At 43.7% G+C, this 16,450-nt stretch overlaps 1 protein-coding gene across 8 annotated transcripts in view; it reads left to right on the forward strand.

The window, feature by feature from the left end:
- Window positions 1-348: 348 nt before the first annotated feature.
- The window catches only part of SMAD1 (SMAD family member 1), an 81,706-nt gene continuing 65,604 nt past the window's right edge, over window positions 349-16,450 (forward strand). For 2 of the 8 annotated variants that reach the window (XM_082389018.1, XM_082389012.1), the window contains exon 1: window positions 349-660. The gene's annotated coding sequence lies outside the window, so the exon portion shown is untranslated. Of the gene's footprint in view, window positions 661-5,821; window positions 5,915-8,371; window positions 8,475-12,928; window positions 13,018-13,126; window positions 13,321-13,704; window positions 13,883-16,450 lie in introns of all 8 variants that reach the window. The other 6 variants (XM_082389011.1, XM_082389015.1, XM_082389013.1 and 3 more) reach the window with 6 other exon arrangements.

Consider the following 16,450-nt stretch of genomic DNA (forward strand, 5'->3'; position numbering starts at 1 on the left):
GAGGGGCAAGGAAACTAGACATAAAAAGGCGAGGCTCGAAAGGTAATTGTCAAAACGCACTCCACGTTTATAGAGCGGTTCGGTGGGCCCGGTGGACGTGTTCGAGGAACATTTCAAATAAATAAAAATTGAACTCGGAACTTCACCGGCAGGTAAGGTACCGAGTCCGCTCCCCCGGGACTAAAGGAGGCAGGGGCTGTGGTGTTTTCTCCTTAGAACCGGCGGGGCGTGGGGCTGGCGGCGCGGGAGGCGGCGCGGGCCCAGCGCTCGCGCCGGCGGGGACGGGAATTTGGAGAGGATCCCTGGTCGCGCAGCCGCGGCGGGAGCGGCGGCGCGCGCGAGTGCGCGTGTGAGCGAGCTAGAGAGCAGGCGGGCGGGCGAGTGCGCCGGGTATTGGCAGCTGAGGAGTGGAGGCTGGGCGGCTCCGACTCCCTGACGCCAGCGCGACCAGATCAATCCAGGCTCCGGGAGCGAGCGAGCGAGCGAGTGTGCGAGCGGGCGGGCGGGAGGAGGAAGGAGAGGCCGAGCCGCTGAGCCCGGGCCGAGGCGCGGGGAGGGACCCTGCGAGCGCAGCGCCCGGCCGGCCTGACCGGGGCCGCGGGGGACCCCGCTCGCCCGGCCAACGCGTGCGCCCGCGTGGACAGGCGCGCAGCCAACCCGGTAAAACGAAACAGACCCGAACCCAACTTTCCCCTCCGTCGCGTCCCCGCCCTCCCCTCGGCGCCCCCGGCTTCCCAGCGCCGCCGCCGCTGCCGCCGCGGGCTGGGGCGGGCGCGGGCCGGCCGGGTGGCCACCATCGCGCGCGGGGCCGGCGGCGCGGGCTGCGGCGGGGAGGGGGCTCTTCCCCGCGTGGGGCAGACCGGGGATTCCCCCCCCCCCCCATGATGGCGCCTCCCGGCCGCTCGGAGGAGCAAGCCTGCCACCTCCTCCTCTCCTCGCGCCTGGCCAGCCGGGCAAGGCTCGGGCCCGTGTGCCCCCCGCGTCTTTGTTGGGTCTGCGGTGGAGAAGCCGCGTTCCTCGGCCCCCGGCCCTGCCCGCGGCCGGCCCTCCGCGGCCACCCTCCCCCTCCGCCCGCCGCCCGTTTCCCTTTCCCTTCCTGCAGCCGAGCCTGGGCCGTCGGCGCGGCCCGCGGTCCCATTGTGTCCCGCGCCGGCCCGGGCGACCCCTGCGGGAGTCGGAGGGCGGCCGCCGGCGCTGCCTTTTCCGCGGAGCGGGGCTGGCGTAAGGGGGACACCCGGTGCCCTGGGTCCCTTTGCGTCCGGGGCGGGCTCCTTCCTGTGCCCCACTAGCGTCTTGGGGGTCGAGGTCAAGGAAAGTTCGCACTGAAATTCCCTCTCATTTATTCAAAGGTTTGGCGGCGGCGGCGGCGCGCGTAATTTTTTTTTTTCTCTTCCGCCTACACCCCCCGGAGTCTCCGAGTGTCGTCTCATTCCTTTCCCTTTCCCGGATTCGATTGCCTCACTGCATGTGTATTTGTGAGTTCGCTGTGCAGCAACTGTTCATTTACTCTGCGCCCGGTCTTTGTTAGTGTTTCTCGGGGTTGTTTCTGCAGGAAGGGGGGTGGGGTGGTGTAGGGTGTGAGAGAGACAGACGTGGGCTTGTTTTTCTCGTTGCTTAATATATATGAAGGCTTCCAGGGAGAGCGGTTCCCTGATGTACTTTGGGAAGGGAGGGGGAACAAATGCCTGCCGGATCTTACAACTACAGTAGCTGCGGCTTTTGTTTATTTTGCGGCGCGGACCATGTTTCAGTGCACTTGCAAGATCCCCGGCCGGGCGCTTCCCTTCTGAAAATCGAGGCGCGTCTCCGAGCCCTCTCCCGAGAAAACATCGTCGTCGTGAGTGCTGTGACAGCCGGCCTCTTTCTTTCCCCTGAGGTTCTCTTGCCATTGTAGCTGAAATTTCACAGTAGGTGGAATGATACAGAAGTTGCCTTATATCTGTATGTGCTTCCTCTTACTGAAGCTCCTAGCAAGCAGCTCCATCGCAAAATGCCTTTATTTCAGAACGTTTCTCGCTTCCACTACCTGCCGTGGATAACATGCCTGCATTCAGTAGCACAATGAGAAAACTGTTCTCTGCCCATGTTGATTTTTCATCTTGTTTCTCATTACCACTTGACGCTTTATTGGAGGTAGCTGAGCTGTATTGGAACCACGATTGAAAAAGAATCAGGGCAGAATCAATGTGCACTGCCCCGGGATTTTCAATTAGTATAAATATTTTGCATCAGTGTTAATTCTGATGGAGGTGCCAGGGCTAAATATGCTGTAACTGATTTAAATGTTTGTCCTCCCCTCTCCCTCCCCCTTTCCCATTTGTAGTTATTTGATTTTTCTGTGCAGGTGGTGTACATTTGTGTAATATTGCAGTTCTTAGGAAACTGTAACCAGGGTCGTGGGAGATGATTTTCTAGAGGTGGGTGATGTCTGAGCCTCTGGAGGATCCAGGCAGGATCGGGTTTCTTCTGACGGTAGGGATTTGTCCTTGATTTAGTTTTGACCCCTCCAACCGTAGGTATGTAACCAAATATATTTTTCCTTTTTGCAGTATCCTTTGGTTTTATACCCTTGAAGAGCTGATGACCTTTGCATTTTAGAGAAATGACAGTTTTTAGGCAATTTAAAATATTAACTTCTTACACCTCTTGGAATTTAATTTTTTTTTCTACTAAGTTCATTAAAGCACTAAGAGGAAGTAAGTCTCATTTTTCCAAATACATTTATTAGTTGAAAACTAAATTGCAGTTTGTAACTTTGATTTCTAGTAATTCTGGGTTTAGTAACTTGGTTAGAGTGGAAAAAGAATAAACTTGAGTGTAATTAGATGAGTATATTTAAGCTGCAGTCGCCTACATAATCAAGGCCAAGTTGTGTGTGTATAAAAGATCTCATTTGTGTAGTCTTACAAGGCTAATGGAAGCATCATTGAGGCTTTATAAATAATGTAAGTGGTGTATAATGTAGAGTCTCCAGAGACAGCAGAGAAAGCATCATTACCAGCCTTTTCAACCTGCTTGAGATCTTAAATTGATTTACAGCGCTGAACTGGTGCAAACTGGTACATCAGGATGACATGGGGTCAGCCTGCAAAAGTCTATGATGTCAGCCTATTAGTTCAGTCATCATAATTAAACCATATTACAGGGGCGGCTAAGCAGGAGTCTGGCGTTATCCTTCAGATATGGGTGGTACATGGATTTTGTTTATAGTGGAAAGGCCAAACTGGCAAGGAACGCTAGTGTTTCTGAAAAGGGGGAAAGGCTTACAGAACTCTGAATTTCTGAAAAAATTGAAGCTAAATTGAGGGATGTTCAGTCCGCATCGTCTAAGTAGCTTTCCATTTGGTAGTGGAGAAACAGATGCTTTGAGGGTGCCGATAAGGACCTTTGCAGCTCTGATCCATGCACTGAATCATGCTTCATGTGAGCTTGAATTTAACTTGGCCTTAGGGACCTTATAAAATATCAGAGGACCATATATTTCACATCTCTGATCCTTTTATTAACACTGAGTTGCACTGTATTGATGCAAACGCTGATACGTTATTTCTTTAATCACAGTTACCAGGTCTCCACTGGAAACAGAGATATTTGAATTGAACATATAAACAATTCAGGAAAAGAAGATTCTTATTTTTTGCTGAAATTTCTGGCAATCCTTATTCAATTTATGAGTCATCTAGGGCTGTGCTGTCCAATTAGGTAGCCATAACCATGTGTGGGTATTTAAGTTGAAATTAATTAAAATTAAATTAAAATAAAAATTCATCTCAGTAGCACTAGCCACAGTTCGCGTGCTCAGTAGCTAATGTGGCTAGTGGCTACCACCTTGGAGAATGTATACATAGAAGATTCCCATCATCACAGAAGGTTCTGTTGGACAGTGCTGTTCTAGACCCTTCGCCTCTCCTCATCCTCACTTTCTACTCACCTTTCAGCTGCTTCTCTGCTTGTTACCTTTGTGGATGAGTTTGTGGGGTCGAAGGGAGAAAGAGATATGTCAATTAATTTTGCTACTTCCTAGTTGCTCTTGTTAAAAGAGTTTGGAAGTGACAGTTGAAGCTACTGCATAAAATGAGGTTGACTTTTCTGTCAATCATATTTATCATTGGTGTCATGGCTTCTAATTTGATTTAGAGCTTTAGGTAGGAGAAATAATTGTAGCTGATTTTTTTTCTGAGTTTTTACTGTGTCCTTGTCTTTAATACTCATATCTCATTTAAGCATCAAAACTTCCCTAAGTACTGTTGTTGTCACATTTTACAGGTAAGGAAACTGAGTTCTGAGTGATTCATTGTCTTGCCTCAGGCTACATAACTAGTGATTATATTCTTAGCCATGAAGTGAACAAGGCAAGCTCGCTCTAGAGCCTCACTTTTTTAAAAAATTAATTAATTAATTTTTGGCTGTGTTGGGTCTTCGTTGCTGCGCGCGGGCTTTTCTCTATTTGTGGTGAGCGGGGGCTACTCTTCGTAGCAGTGCGTGTGGTTCTCATTGCGGTGGCTTCTCTTGTTGCGGAGCATGGGCTCTAGGCGCACGGGCTTCAGTAGTCGCGGTGCATGGGCTCAGTAGTTGTGGCTCATGGGCTCTAGAGCGCAGGCTCAGTAGTTGTGGTGCACGGGCTTAGTTGCTCTGCAGCATGTGGGATCTTCCCAGACCTGGCTCGAACCCATGTTCCCTGCATTGGCAGGCGGATTCTTAACCACTGCACCACCAGGGAAGTCCCCTCACTTTTAAATATATATATATATCTAGAATACCTGAATAATCATTGTTCTGCTGGGCTTTATTATTCTGGTATAGACATGACTTTGCTTTTATTTTTTAGGCTTTTAGACAACTTTGCCTTCTATTGTGCTTTTCTGGGCCATCTTCTGTTGTCTTCCTTTAAGTGCTTAAGAAAGGAAACATAATGTTAACACCTCTCTAAGCAGAACATAATTGGAAGACTAAATCTGACATAAAAGTAATGCATTTCAAAGCCAAATTGGTTTTATCTCTGCTTTTCTGGATTATTCTTGTCACTTTCCCCTTGCTTTTTTCTTGTATAATCACAAGCTGATGGTACTAAAAAAGAAAGTTTTAGTAGTTCAGTTTATCTCATTAAAATTAGTCTTTTTTAGCTGGTAAACACTGCACCTTGAGATACAAATAGTTCATTGAAAATTCCTTGAAATTTTTTTTCTCTTTTTACATTTACGTCTACTTTTGTATAGTCTTACAGTTCAGTCATTTTTATTTTTATTTTTTTTGGTCAGGGCTATTTAAGAATTTGATGAAACCCTGGATCCCCTATCACACTCCCATCCTCTAATCCAAAGATGCTTATATGCCCTGGTAAGCTTGTGTGTGCACAGAAGTACCCAAATTTCAGGCGAAGGACATCCATGGGACTGCCTTGCCAAGTGTGTTCATAAACACTGATTTGTAATTTCCTTTACAAAGAATAGAGATATTGAGTGTTAAAAGCTACTTTGATGTTCCTATCAAGTTGAGCAATCCGAGGCCCAGGGAAGATAGCGGACTTGCCTGAAGTCACCCATACAGTGATTGGAGGAGGGAAAGCCTGCACCTGGATCACTGTCATTGTCAAGTTCCCATTTGTTTGTTTTTTCCTTCCTCACTCGCTGTGCTCCTGGGCCTTTGGTCTGAGCATATCCAGTGTTAATTGGGGAGGGGAGGAAAGAAGAATTTTTTGGCATGATACTAACTTTTTGTACCCAACATTGTTTGAGCTGAGTATGAATCAAAAAGTCTGACAACCTCAGAGAGATGTTTTTTACAGATTAAAATTGATTTTTTTTTTTTTTTTTAATTTTAGAGATGGAAAAGAACGCCTTATGCCTGATTTAGTCAATGGGACCTTACTAGGAAATGGTAGATCCGAGATTCTACGAAGTTCAAATTAAATCAGGCAAGTCTGCTGTACAAATCTCCTCTTTTGGCTCTCAAAAACAAATCATATTCCTAACCAAAAGTCAGAGATTGGGGTATTTAGGGAAGGAGTTAGGAGGTACTAGGGAGAGAATTGGAAAGATCTAAGGAGAAAAGGGATAATTTAAATATAAAAATTTAGAAATGAAATATAAAGTTATAAAAAATGACATTGAGGCTGATGAAGTATTCTGTGTAATTGTACTTCTGTATGTGGTTTTTCTTTTCTTTTTTTAAAACTTACTATTACCGGTTTATTATGAAAGGATATAACTCAGGAACAGCCAGATGGAAGAGATGCACGGGGCAAGGTGTGGGGGAAGGGCGCCGTGAGCTCCATGCCCTCTCCAGGCTCCCCATCCCCATAGCACCTTGATGTGTTCACCAGCCTGGAGGCTCTGGTCTTCATTTTTGGTACCAACATTAGCAGGAAGCGCTTTGATAACAAATAGAGGCATCTCCATTTTGCCTCGAATTGAAAACTGTTGACTCTTTATCCCCCTTTTCTGCTATTAACGTCGTATTGCAACTATTTAGGCTAATCTGGTGACCTGTCATCTGATTTGCTGCAAAAATACCTGAAGTATTTTTAATACTTCTGGAGTTACTGCCTTAAAAAAAAAAAAAAAAAACTAAGTTGCATGAATGTATTTACTTAAAATCTAAGTCAAAATCTTCACTATGGTGTTCATTATTAAAATAATGTCAGTTTTAGAGATGTACTACTAGTCCTAGGCAAAAAAGTAACATTTACAGCTATTGCTTGCTGACTTGCAGAAATGAGCCGGCCCTGTAGAAAGAACATTCATTTGCATAAGGAAAGCTGTCTTTCAGATGGGAAAAGCCAATCTTTCAAAAACAGTTCAACTCCAATGGCTGCATCGGGTTTTTAGGCTGATACTGGGAACTGCAGTATTTGAGCAGTTTAATCTAACATCTTTGTGATTTTTAAAAAATTAATTTATTATTTTATTTTTGGCTGCGTTGGGTCTTTGTTGCTGCGCGCCGGCTTTGTCTAGTTTTGGCGAGCGGGGGCTCCTCTTTGTTGCGGTGCGCGGGCTTCTCATTGCGGTGGCTTCTCTTGTTGTGGAGCACGGGCTCTAGGCACGAGGGCTTCAGTAGTTGTGGCACGCAGACTTAGTAGTTGTGGCGCACGGGCTTAGTTGCTCCGCGGCATGTGGGATCTTCCTGGACCAGGGCTCAAACCCGTGTCCCCTGCATTGGCAGGCGGATTCTTAACCACTGTGCCACCAGGGAAGCCCTGTGATTTTTTAATGAGCTAAAATCAGAACTTTAGAGAACATTCCTTCTTGAAGATAAAGCATCAAACTCTCTAAGGTTTGAGGGAATCCATACCTGGCAATTCTCCCAGATCTCTCTGCTTGGTTCCTAGTGTTCACATAGGAGCCTTATATAGAACCCAGGTCTATGGTTGGTGGATTGATTTCTTAACTAATTTTCTTGAGACAAACAAGCCTGGATTTCAGGGAACACATACAGCATACACAGCAGTTACTTATGCATCTATATGCTTTTGAGCTCACGATGAAAATAAATATTCACTATGTCATGTTTGCGAAAAGGAGGATAGAGGGGTCTAGCTTTTGATTCAAAAATATATTTATATGTGTAATTTTTTAATGCTTTATTTGTAGTTTCCCCTTAATTTTAGGGCAGCTGTACTATATTTTTTCCTACAATTCCAGATAGTTAGGGTATAGTTACTCAAACTATTCATTCATTTTCCTCTCCATGTCTATCTTTTGTGGTTTCTTTGCGGTGTGCTTATGCAAAGTGGAAGTATTTCAGACCTTTATAGTTTTTTTTCTTTCAGTTTCGAATACCACAAGAAGAAAAGGGAACTAATTATCTTTCAAGTATTATAATTAGGCATTAAATTAAGTCATTATTTAGTTAGCTAAATGCAAGATCTTTTGTTTAGATTGAAGGAAAACATGTCTTTTTAATGGAGGAGAGGGGTATTAAATATCTCCTTATTTGATAATTTTGATGCAGTGTGGTAAGGAGCATATGCTTCACTTAGTGAGTCTGTTAGTTCAGAGTGGCTCAGTAATTAGTGAGGAGACCCACAAAAATGAAAAATTAAATGCAACATCACAAGAGTTGTTGCAGGGTAGTATAGGGGTAAGTTGTACAGACAGTTCAGATGAGGCCCACTGTGGTGTGGAAGGACGTGTGGGTTTGCGTAGGGAGAAGGAAGAGACATTTGGGCAGAGTAGCGGCGTGGAAGACTCAAGGTAACAGGAGTGTTGGGAGCAGCGCTGTCCGATGGAACTTTCTGGAGTGATGGAAATGTGCTGTGTCTGTGCTGTCCAGCACTATAGCCACTAGCCACAAGTGGCTGTTGTGCATTTAGAATGTGGCTAGTGCAGCTGAGGACTGCATTTTAAATTTTCATTAATTTATGTTTAAACAGCCACCTGTTTAACAATGAGCTATCACGTTGGACAGCACAGATCTGGAGGCCAGTCTGCAGCTCTGCCTGACCACAGAGGGTATTCCTGATGGGGTCCCGTATGGTGAGCTGGGAGAGGTGTTTGGAAAGGTTGAGTTGAGGATGAGGATTTGAGGGCCTCAGCGTGCCAGAATAAGGAAGCATGGGGAAGTCACAGAAGGTGTTTGAACTTGCAGTTTGGGTTGGAGAGGGTAGAGCCCATATGCCAGGAGATTGATAAGAAAGTGCTTTGAGTTCTCTCTCTCTGATGGGGTGGGTTTTGTGAGTGAAAAGACACCTGGTGGTTATTTGGCTATAGAGTAATGGGAAAGAGGGGTGTCACATTATTCTTAAGTTTCCAACCTGAGTGGCTGGAAAATTAATAAAGCCTTTACTTAAGAATAGATAAGAACTGGTTGTGGAAGGAATAAAAATTCTGTGAATGATAAATTAGAATTGACAGGTTGAATTTAAGGTGGGGGTATCTAAGTATTCTACAGGCAAGTTGGAGATACATAACTAAGCTAAAGCCTAGGGAAGGGCTCGGAGCTTTACGTAGATGCCAAGTAGTGATCTGTTGGGAATGATGGTGGAACGTCCAGGAATGGATGGGTATTTGGAGAGGATCATGAACAGAGAAACAGAGAGCTGGTGGGTTGAATCTTCCATTGATGCCCACAATTAGGAAGTGGTAGAAAGGAGAGAGGCATGTTTGAAGTAGACAAAAGAAGGAACTGGAAGAAGGGTGTGGGGTCAGAGGAGAAGTTAAACCAGGAAGCCAAGGGAAGAGAGAGTCCAGAGGAAGGTTCAAAGGGGGCACATGTTGTATGGTTCAGGGTGAAGGAGAGAAGGTCAGGGTAATCAAGTGAATGCAGCTGAGGTGAAGAGACTGAGTATATTAAGAAATGAGTCTTCTGTGCCCTCGAGTGACTTATGTTCCAAAATTGATGAGACGACTTCTTATTTGAAGGTTGAGGGAAGGAAGTTAATGGACAGAAAGCAATCAAAGATGATGGAGTTAGTGATCTGGAGCGCAGGTGACAAAATATGAGTCATGGTAAGGAGGGAGATTGTCTGAGAAGGAAGCAGAATGGGGTCCGAGAGAGGAAAGCAGATAGCACAGAGCTCCTGTCAGCTTGCGCTGGTTTTCCCAGTAGCGTCGGAGGCAAGTCAGTCCCTTCACTGGGATGGTGAGCCGGGAGAATCAGAAAATGGTACTGGAAGTTTAAGAATAATGGACAAGTTTTGGAAGAACCATTGTAGGTGATGTGCCAGGAAATCTATGGCGAATTCAGAGGCTGAACAGTGGGAGGAAGCCTGGGGTGAGGTTTGATGCGGCTGTAGAGTAGACTAGTAATTGTTGCTTTTTAGTGTAACTTGGTGGCCTGAAAGTAAGATTGGAGAGGAATGTTGGCAGAGATGATTCTGGCTGAGGGATAGAAAATAGGCTAAGAAATGAGGTTCTAGAGTCAGGTTGCCTGGGTTTAAGTCCCATCCCCCAACACTGACTTGCTCTTTTATAACTTTGGGAAAGCTGCCATTAACTTTTTTTTTTCTAATTTTTTTTTAATTGAAGTATAGTTGATTTACAATGTTGTGACCATTAACTTTTGAACCTCACTTTCCTCATCTGAAAAATAGAGATAATAGTATCAGCCGCAGGGTTGATAGAAAGATGAGATGAGTTATCCTTCCATATTTCATCTAAGATGCTGTTAATCATAAGATGTTATTTCATGTACTACTGAGGAAAAAAACCATCATTTAGGCACAACATACCACTGATTGTAAATTTCCTGGTTAGGAGAGGGTACATCTTGCAGTCAGTGAAGTACAGAATACATAAAGGACCTAGCCTAGGACCTGGCACATAATAAGCATTTGGAAAATGTTAGCTATTTAATATTTGTAAGAGTCAATGTGATTGTAGGGTCTAGAATGTTAATGAGAGCAATATCGAATCCAATCTAGATAAGGGGTTACAGGTTATAAGGAGTCTAATGGATTAAATGAACTGAGAAGGGTTAAGCAATGGGAATCCCGGTAATGAAATTGTGAAATAGCAAGTTTGGGAATTTGTAGATGGAGCGTTTCCCTGACAATGCCAGCTAAAGGTTTTTAAGAAAAGTATAGTAATTGAACTAAGAGAAGAATGCCCTTTAATGATTTTAAAAAGCTATTTAAAGTTGCCCAGAGCTTTTCAAAGTAAGTATTGTGAATTTATCTATGGATTTTTCTTACACTATTCATTAGTGTTAAAAAAAATTTTTTTCATTAGAGAATACACACTCAGTGAAGAAAGATTCCGGCATGGATTCTTGTCATAGTGTCAGAAGGAAAGGGGGAGATGGATTCTCGATTGTCATTGATTGAGTGAATTGTCATTTTCAAGAGATGGGGATACGGGAGCGGGGGTAGTACTAATAGCTGCCTGTAGAGCTCTTTTGTTTTTTTTTTTTTGTTTTTTGTTTTTGGCCACGCTGTGTGGCATGCGGGATCTTAGTTCCCCCACCAGGGATCGAACCCGTGCCCCCTCCTTTGGGAGTGTGGAGTCTTAACCACTGGACCACCAGGGAAGTCCCTGTAGAGCTGTTTTAAACATGGCTCTGAAGGCAGAAACCATAAAGGAAAAATTTATAGGTTTGACAACATTTATGTGACCAAACACACAGTCTTGAATGACCACACACAAAAATACAACCTTTCAAATTTGCAGCAAGTTACTCTTCTTGTAAAAAACTTTAAATCAGTAGGAAATACCACCCCTACAGAAAAATTGGTACATGGACCTGGAGAGTATCATACTAGGTGAAGTCAGGCAGACAAAGACAAGTATCATATGATATCACTTATATGTGGAATCTAAAAACATGATACAATGAACTTATTTACAAAAGACTCACAGAGGTAGAAAACAAATTTATGGTCACCAAGGGGGAAAGCGGGGGAGGGATAAATTAGGAATTTGGGATTAACAGATACACACTACTCTATGTAAAATAGATAAACTACAAGGATCTACTGTATAGCACAGGGAACTATACTTAATATCTTGAAATAACCTATAATGGAAAAGAATCTGAAAAAGAATGTGTGTGTGTGTACATACACCTGAAACGTAAATCAAGTATGCTTCAATTAAAAAAAAAAACAAATGAAATTCTGGGCTCCTAAAAAAATTGGTAAAGGACAGGAACAATTCACAAACGAATGAAATGCAAACTACTAATAGACATGAACTGTTCTGCCGAGTCCTGGATGAGACTCTTCACTGGAATGGGGACGATGTCTTCTCTTTTACTTCATTGTATAGTTCTTTGTGGACCAGGAAGGATCAGTCTGGGGAAACTGGACTTTTCTCACTGAAGGAAAGGAAGCCAAAATTTCCCTGCCTCCTAAGAGAAGCTGAGGTCACAAGGAGGTACCCAATGAATGTAAGCTGGAGTTATAAGAGACAGGCCATCTCCATCCCATTTCCTTGATGTTGCCGCATTACCCTCATGACATTGGGCTAGGAGTCTCCTCATTAGAATGTGAGGTGTTCCCAGCGCTTTAGGAGCTCTCAGTTCTATGCAGGTTCTCAACCAGCTGGCACGATCGGTGAACCTTAAGGATACCAGTGCTCCACAGAGCACATCGAAATGGGCCTCTTTCTCTCCCACCTGAGTCACAGTATTAGATTTGATTTGTAGTGGCATTTTCGTATTCATATGAGACACAGTGATGGTCTTAGAGCATGGTTTTGCTTATTGAGCTAGACTGGTTCATAAGGTATTGAAATAAGAAGTTCTCCCACATAGTAAAACCTCTTATAAAGTGAAGAAAATTTAAAGTTAGGCATTAGCATTTGATTTCCCAGATTGTCTCTTAAGGGTAATAGTTAAGGTCGTGGGCGTAAGAAAGGCTTCTCATGTACCGCCCGTAAGGTGGTTATTGGTAGGGTCCTTACCTAACCGAAGTACACCCAGTCTTACCTCGGCCTTGAGTTTTTACCTGGCCACTAGACAGAAGAGGATTCATCAGCATCTTCTGACCCACCATCTCCTCTCTCTTAAGTGATCTGCAAATATTTCAGAGTTGGGGGAAAACAAGGCTTTTGAATTTCACCCCCGGGCTTACCACCAGTTTCAGCCACAGGCCAGTTACCCCCGCCTCTTCTTTCTTAAGTCCCTTCAGAGGACGGTGACTGGGAGTAGGGCGCCGGAACTGGTACGCATTGGTCAGAGTCGTCCTTCAAACTCTTTGAGCAAAGTTGGGGAGGGAGGACGAATGCCAGCAACACGAGCCTTAATTTTATCAAAATGGGTCTTTAATTTTATCAAAATGGGTCTTTAATTTTATGGGTAGCTTTGTGTGAAAGGGAGTGGTAATGCTACAGTGAGTGTTGCTTTAGGAAGTACACCTTTAGCCCTGTGACAGCTCAGCACAGCTGCCTGTACATAGCTTGCCCTCCCATCTGTTACGGCTTCCTGTTTTGCTTTGTGTCCGTTGCTGGCTTTGCAGTCTGCATAATTAATAACAACCTCTTTATTTTCCCAGTGTTCGTGTTTGTGTGCTCAGGACTTCTATTCAGTTTGTTCAAGCTCGAGAGAACGTCTGATTGGTTTCAAATGGCCTTCTGTTAAACTGTGAGCAAAATTAATTTGATTATCCTTGAAATGATTGGCATCCAAGCTGTATTTATAGCATTTATTTGCATGGAAACACTGAAGAGTTCTGTCTTGTCACACTGTGCAGGCTGAGGTGTTGATCTGTGTTCCAGGAAAGCCTCCTTTAAAATTGGTGCATCCTCACTGAGCAGTTCTGCTTTTTGTTGAGCCAATATTAATCAATTCAGCAAATGTTTCATGCATCCAGCGCTGGGCTCTGTTTCGGGGAGGGAGAGAGAAACATCTAAGTCAGTTTTTGCTGTGCAGAAGCAATCTTAACTGGTAAGAGGAGACTATGATTATATGAAAAGCTAAATAACGAGCCATCGTTATTCATGTTATAGCGTCTTATTTTGAGTGTTTTTCTTCAGTAATTGGGATAGCCTTTCAGAGTCAAGGGATTAGGAAAGAAATCTGATGTAGTTGGTAGAGCTCCTGCGCCGTGCCCACCTCCAGCTTAGTGGATTCTTTCAGCAAGTTTTTGAGCATCTCTACGTATACTTCTGTTCATAGTGTCTCTTATAGAGCTTGATAAAGTTGGGGTAAGGGGTCATAAATGTAGGATTTGCACTGAGATTGTAACTTTGAGGAAAAATACGAACCTGCTTGTCTAATGTGACTTCTGTTTTAATAGCTTTTATTACAGTTATCTTATTCATTCTTTAGATTGAGTTCCTTGAGGGTATGTGGACAGTATCTTCACGATCTTCATGTTAGCACAGTGGTTCTCACTTTGCACATCAGAATCCTGTGAATGACAACCACCGCAAAAATGCCAGGGCCCGCCCCTGGGGGGGTCTGGTTCCAGGGTTACGGTTGGGGAGCTTGTAAAGAAGCACCACAGGTGAGTCTAATGTACAACAGCATTGAGAACTGTCGGCTTGACACATGGTAGTGATGAGTGAAGTTTTTCATTTTGATGTGTTTAAAAACATGTCAGGAAATAGGACCTGTGGTATGTTGTAGGTCTGTTGTGAATATGAACTACGTCTTTGATACCCAGCAACACTTGGTGCTGGGTGATACCTGTTCTAGGTCCTCCAGACGACCCAGGTAGTTCTGAGGGTTAACTTTTGCTCCCCCTTTTTTAATTTGAGGAGAGAAGAGATAGAAAGAAAGGATATGTGTGTTTGAGAGCTTTCGCTTTTCCCTTCTTGAAGGAATCAGCAATTCCCTGTGTCCTAGAGTCTAGAAGTAGAGCTAATAAATAAAGCTGTTGCGACCTGGGGCACCAAGAGCGCAAAGAGAAAAGGAGAGAAGAGCGTCAGCGGAGGTGATAGCGGAGGTGATCTGGCGGCATCTGGAGGAGTGCTTGGGTGTCACAGTTGGGCGGGGGCAGGGCTGTTTCCACCAGCAGGTATGCTGCCAAATGTCCTGAAATGCCGAGGTTGAGAAACCCTGGAATAGGGGATAAGGAAGGGGACTAGGAGGCAGATAGGATACTGAAGTGGTAGCGTCACAGACGGCTGTTCCTGCCACACCCGTATGCCGTTTGCTGTGTTAGCCCCTCTCCCAAATCTTCTAGAGTCAAGAGCACTGTTTTTTTGCCCTTATCTGTAGATAGCATTGTGACTGCCAGCTGTGATTGAGCCGTTAAAAATTACCTATAATAAAATATGGTACTTGAAAGAGTCCTTCAGCTATTTTCCATCTCTACATTTGCTTGAATGGGACAGTATTAATTCACACGCAAAGAAATGAGCCAGTAATTTTTGTTCCGTTTTGCTTATGTTTTCAGTAAAGGATACTAAGAACCATCAGTAAAACTGGAAAAAAAAAACATTAAAAAAATAAATCCAATAAAGCAATCAATCAATCCATCTCTGAGACAACCAGAATAAAAGGAAAATTTCCAATCTTAACAAAGGCTATCTACTAAAATCTTACTTTTTCAACTGCTGTTTCTTACAGCATCATTTATAAAGGAGGAGTTTGAGGCAGCGCAAGTGTCTCCCTTTTAGGAATGGATAAGAAAATACGGTCTATACGTCTTTTTTTTTTTTTTTAAACCACTACACAGTAACTGGTAAAAATAAACTAGATTTAAAAAAAAGAACAATCAGTGGGAATGTAAAGAAAATGAATTTCTTAAAAGGAGTTTAATTTTAATATTCCGCAGCCTCATCATAAGAAAAGAGTATTAAGAGATGAACACATACGTGGGCTGTTGGTGTGAGGTAGTGGTGCCAATTTCCTTGTGTCCTTGTTGAGTTATAGCTTACAACTACTTATCCCTATTCTAGGCTGTTTAGATTAAAATGAATTTAATTTTGTCATCGCTGCCCTGATAAAACTCTTGGTTTTTTCATGTTCTAGGAAAGTGGCAAGATGCCAAGAAGGAAAGCAACAACGAAAACAAAAATAAGTTGGGGAGAGAAGGAACCAGGGGGATTAAAGTAAAACCATAAGCACATTCTTGCTTGTCAGTCCCTCTACTTTATGCATGAGACAAAGGAGGAGGTTATTTAGGAGAAGCAGGGTGGTAGAGGGGTTGCCTTGGCAAGCCATTAACCTTTCTGCACCTCGGTTTCATCATCTCTAAAATAGTCTCTGCGTCATAGGATTCCCATAAGGATTAAAGAGAGGGAATAGGTATAAAGTGCTCAGGACAGTGTGTGGTGGTGATGGTGATGACGAGGACGATATGAGAATGATCTTTTATTCCCTCTGAATACTTGAGCTGTGTTGGAAACTGACAGAGACCATGGATACACCCTTGTGTGATGTCACCCATAGAGCCACCTGCGTGACAGTCCTCTCTCCCTTCGAAGTGGGCGGTGATGAGGATGAGAGTTTATGGAGTCCTCAAACTGGGGTGTTTCAGACGTTCTGTAAAGACTGTTGCCAATAGAATGAATTTCCAGAGGAGGAGAAAGTGATTTATGTGATGAAATATGTTTTTAAGTTTTTATAACATAATAAAACCATTATAGTTAAGTCTCTGTCATCCACGTATAGATTTTTCCACAGCAATATTTGAATCTTGAGCAGGCATTTCTTTAGAATTTACTACGTTCTCAGAGTATATAATAGTTTTCTGGTTAGTGTAAGCAACATGTGGTAAGGAATTAAAAGGGTTCTTTGATAAAAGCATAATACATATTTGAAAAGCAATGGTTAAGTTTTATTAAGGCTGCTTTGGATAATCCATTCCGTGGTTCATCCCCACTGATGCAAGTGGTTGATAGTCAGCTGAACTCGTTTGGATTTCCACATCAGGGTAGGCAACACAAAGCCCAAGATGCACAGGAGATGTAGTTGTGGTAAAGAAATGGCAAAGGTTTTTGGCCACTGTCCCTTGGATAAACAGCCTGAACACGTCCTGTGACTCTGTCACAGTCAACCTGATAATACGGTTCTTCAACCCCCAGCCCCCCATAACGGTGAGCAGGGTGATGCTGGGAACTGTTTC

Source organism: Balaenoptera borealis (assembly GCF_965194805.1).
Source record: "Balaenoptera borealis genome assembly, chromosome: 4".
Taxonomy (NCBI): domain Eukaryota; kingdom Metazoa; phylum Chordata; class Mammalia; order Artiodactyla; family Balaenopteridae; genus Balaenoptera; species Balaenoptera borealis.